The following is a 4585-nucleotide window of genomic DNA, read 5'->3' on the forward strand; positions in this document are numbered from 1 at the left end:
ACACAGAATGGGGATGGACAAGGAACGGGGAGATTCAGGGGTAGTTGAACACAGAATGGGGATGGACAAGGAACGGGGAGATTCAGGGGTAGTTGGTTTAGAATTCCTTCTCTTCTGTTGCGTTAACTAAATGGTACCTTGAATTGGCACTGAAAAAAATGCATATAAATATATAGGGAATTCAAATATTCAACAATCCCCGCTTGTTCTTTTCCTGTTAGGATGTGACCTGACATTTATGGTATCTGTGTCTTCAGGAGGTTATTTTTAAAGGGCAAGGCATCAGGGGTGACATCCGAAAGGTTCACTGTCTGTCCTTACCAAAATAGTTTAGCAATATATCTTGCGGGAATGTCTCTGTGTTAAACATTTCCCCATTGGTCCCCAGTCACAGAAAACCCCCTAGAGTCGATGTCCGTGGTCCCTCGGAAATCGAATTAGCAAAATAATAGAAATTGTCAGTCCGTTTAAGAGGGATCTGTTTTTAAATCGTTTTTTGTTGCATTGGATGCATCTCAATCCACCGCATTCTCCGATGTCACACTTCCACATCTGAGGTGAAAAGGTGAGAGTGTTAGACCGGTGTTTTGACGGACCATGAGACCTTCCCGAGAATCAGTCTTGTCGCAGTATCGTCCGAACGGTTTGGCCTTCAAACTATTATGACCCCCTCTRTGGAAAGATAACTCTCAGGAACACGATGGTGTTCTCYGTGATGCTCTACGACCCCCACAAGCGTTTTGGAACTCGTCTGAAGTCGGTACAGTCGATCTGCCAACGTCTGTCTGTAGCAGCCCAACAGTTTGGGCAACACCGTAACATGACCCCTCTGTGTAAAGGTGAGACTATCGTAAACCTGTACATGTCGGTTGTTTTGCTCTAGGACGCCCCAGGCCTCACAAGACACATCTGAAGGTTGAAAATGTGAAAGGAAAGTTAGAGCGCATTCGGAAAGTATTCAGACCCATTGACTTTTTCCACATTTTGTTATGTCACAGCCTTATTCTAAAATGTATAAAATATTTATTTTTTCCTCAGCAATCTACACACAATACCCATAATGACAAAGCAAAAACAGTTTTGTATAATTTTTTGAAAATGTATTAAAACTAAAAAACACCTTATTTACGTAAGTATTCGGACCCTTTGTTATGAGACTTGAAAATGAGCTCAGGTGTATCCTGTTTCCATTGATCATCCTTGAGATGTTTCTCCAAATTGATTGGAGTCCACCTGTGGTGAATTCAATTGATTGGATATGATTTGGAAAGGCACACGTCTGTCTATATAAGGTCCCACAGGGAGGTGACCAAGAACCCGATGGTCACTCTGACAGAGTTCCTCTGTAAAGGGATTGTTGGGAGACTAGTCAGGATCGAGGCAAAGATGAATGGAGCAAAGTACAGAGATCCTTGATGAAATCCTGCTCAGGTCCTCCGACTAGGGTGAAGGTTCACCTTCCAACAGGACCATGACCCTAAGCACACAGCCAAGACAACGCAGGAGTGGGTTCGGGATAAGTCTCAATGTCCTTGAGTGGCCCAACCAGAGGCCGGACTTGAACCCAATCGAACATCTTTGGAGAGACCTGAAAATAGCTGTGCAGTGACGCTTCCTATCCAACCTGACAGAGATTAAGAGGATCTGCAGAGAAGAATGTGAGAAACTCCCCAAATACAGGTGTGCCAAGCTTGTAGCGTCATACCCAAGAAGACTCGAGGCTGTAATCGCTGCCAAAGGTGCTTCAACAAAGTACTGAGTAAAGGGTCTGAATACTTATATGCCAGAGCTGGATCCGTTCCATGTCAGGTGGTGTCACTTCTCACCTTCCCCAGAGTTGAGTTATTATTTTGACCATGCTGGTCATTTTGAACATTTGGAACATCTTGCATGTTTCTGTTATTAATCTCCACCCGGCAAAACAGCCCTAGTAAAGGGGATTGGCACCTCTAGCCTGTGTTTCCTCTCTAGGTTTCTTCTTAGGTTTTTGGGCCTTTTCTAGGGCGTTTTCCTAGCACCGTGCTTCTACACCTGCATTGCTTGCTGTTGGGGTTTTAGGCTGGGTTCTTGTACAGCACTTTGGACATCAGCTGATGTAGAAGGGCTATATCAAATTTATTGTTGATTGAAATTTTTATTGAGACGACAGGCGGCAGACTATTCCTACAGTGTACTTGGTTCCATGAGACAGTACCAGACGGAAACACCTTTAAACCACACGGGGTTAAATATAAGTTGCACAAAAAATGAAAGTACTCCTGTCCCCTGCCCTCTCGGTGTACATGTGTGTTTATGAGGGGGACTCGGATACTAAAAGGCGGGATGCTACGGCGCAGAGGGACCGGCTACGGCGCTAGGAGGGGCGCTAACGGCGCTGGAGGGGCGCTACGGGCGCTAGGAGGAGGGCGCTACGGCGCTAGGAGGACGCTAGGCGCTAGAGGACGCTACGCGCCTAGGTGGGACGCTACGCGCGCTAGGTGGGCGCTACGCGCGTAGAGGGACGCTACGGCGCTAGGAGGGACGCTACGGCGCTAGAGGGAAGCTTAGGCGCTAGGAGGGAAGCTACGGCGCTAGTGAGGACGTCTAGAACGGCGCTAGCAGGGGCGCTACGAGGAAGCTATGGCGCTAGGAGCGGCGCTACGGCGCTAGGAGGGGCGCTACGGCCGCTAGGAGGGCGCTACGCGGCGCAGGGAGGGACCTACGGCGCTAGGAGGGACGCTACGGCGCTAGGAGGGTCGCTACGGTCGCTGAGGGACCTACGGCGCTAGGAGGGGCGCTACGGCGCTAGTGGGACGCTACGGCGCTAGGTAGGACGCTACGGCGTTAGGTGGGACGCTAACGGCGCTAGGAGGGAGCTACGGTGCTAGGTAGGACGCTACGGTGCTAAGTAGGACGCTAGGTGCTAGGAGTGACGCTACGCGCCTAGGAGGGCGCGCTACGGTGCTAGGGTAGGACGCTAACGGCGCTAGAGGCGCTACGGCCAGAGGGCGCTAGGGGACGTACGGCGCTAGAGGGACCTAGGCGCTAGGGGACGTCGTGCAGGAGTGCTACGCGCGCTAGGAGGGACAGCCTACGGCGCTAGGAGGGCGCTACGAGGCGCTAGGTAGAGACGCTACGGCGGCTAGGAGGGACCTACGCGCGTAGGGGGACGCTACGTGCTAGGAGGGTGCACGGCGCAGAGGGAGCTCGGCGCTAGAGGGACGCTACGGCGCTAGGTAGGATGGGGCTGAGGGGTGGGGATTAGGACACCGGTCGGGGGGGGTGACATGATTCAACGAGGCAGAGTGGAGGGTGAATTTTTGTATGCACAAAAATATATACGTCTATAGGCCTACCAGCCTAGATATGAATGAATCATTAATGATAGATGGCCAAGGTATCACTAACATTAGTAAGTTGATTTATACTAACATTTGTTTTTGTTTTAACTGAAGGTAAATTCCAAAAGACGGATCCACAACGCTCGCTCCTTTTAAAAAGGTGAGCACTATGACGACTGTAAGTAGTGTAACCTGGATTCTAGGTAACCTAGCAGCAAGGAATCCGATTCACAAAGACCATGTCAGGACTTTCTCTGGAAAACTGCAAGTCAAGCAGGACCCTCTATTCTCTTTATTACACAAACTAAGACCAAAAGAAGGCCTGATTGTTTTCATATTTTTTTTGCCCTGCGGTAATTCGTGGCTTATGTTTAAGAGATATGTTTGATTGAAGAAATCTTCGACTTCTTACGAAAGCAGCAATAAAATTTCAGTGGGGTGTATCCGAGTGAGTGAGTGTGATGAAGTCTCTTGAGCCGAACTGCATCAGCTGAACTGCAGTAACCCTTTCAGAGCTGCAGTTAAATTGAATACAATTTATGCAGTCGACCACGTAGACCGCTGCCCCATTTGTGTCAGTCAATGGGGAAATGTCTTACATTTTCTTCTTTAACTAGTAAGTTCAGAAAAAACAGTGGGTTAATTGCCTTATTCAGGGGGCTGAAGACAGATTTTGACCTTGTTGTTAGATTGAACCGAGCTGTCTTTCGGTATATGGCCCAACGCTCTAACACAGGCACCTGCCGCCCAGATGACTAGGGACCCATGTCTAAAGCCATATCAGCCTGTAATCTGGGGGGGGGCGGGGTTGTACTAAGCATATTGGAAGTGGTTTTAGGTCATACAAGGATCATTTTGCTATTTGATTTTGAGACCCTGAAGTATAAAATATTATATATAAAACATGATGTTGGCCTTACTTACTACCATACAACACATTGAAACATTAACTACATGGAACAACTGATAGTCCCCCCCCAAAAAAAAACATTATCAACCTAAAGTCAGTTTGTATCTAAGATAAAAGATCAGGAACTGTTTTTTTTTTTTTATCATGCTTTAACCTCTTATTTTTGGCACTAAACAGTCCCATATTCAGTACATTTGAAATACTCAGAACCTTTACTTTTCCACATGTACGTTAAACTTTCTAAATGTATTAAATTGTTAGTTTTTTTTTTCACCCTCAATCTTCACAAACCCCATAATGAACAAAGAAAAAATGGTTTTAGACATTTTGGGAAATGTAAACTGAAATCACATTT

At 47.3% G+C, this 4585-nt stretch overlaps 1 pseudogene; it reads left to right on the forward strand.

The window, feature by feature from the left end:
* Positions 1–4585, forward strand: part of LOC112071764 (sodium-dependent lysophosphatidylcholine symporter 1-B-like) — a 59773-nt pseudogene that overhangs the window by 10190 nt on the left and 44998 nt on the right.

This window comes from Salvelinus sp. IW2-2015, unplaced genomic scaffold (genome assembly GCF_002910315.2).
Source record: "Salvelinus sp. IW2-2015 unplaced genomic scaffold, ASM291031v2 Un_scaffold1713, whole genome shotgun sequence".
NCBI classification, from domain to species: Eukaryota; Metazoa; Chordata; class Actinopteri; order Salmoniformes; family Salmonidae; genus Salvelinus; species Salvelinus sp. IW2-2015.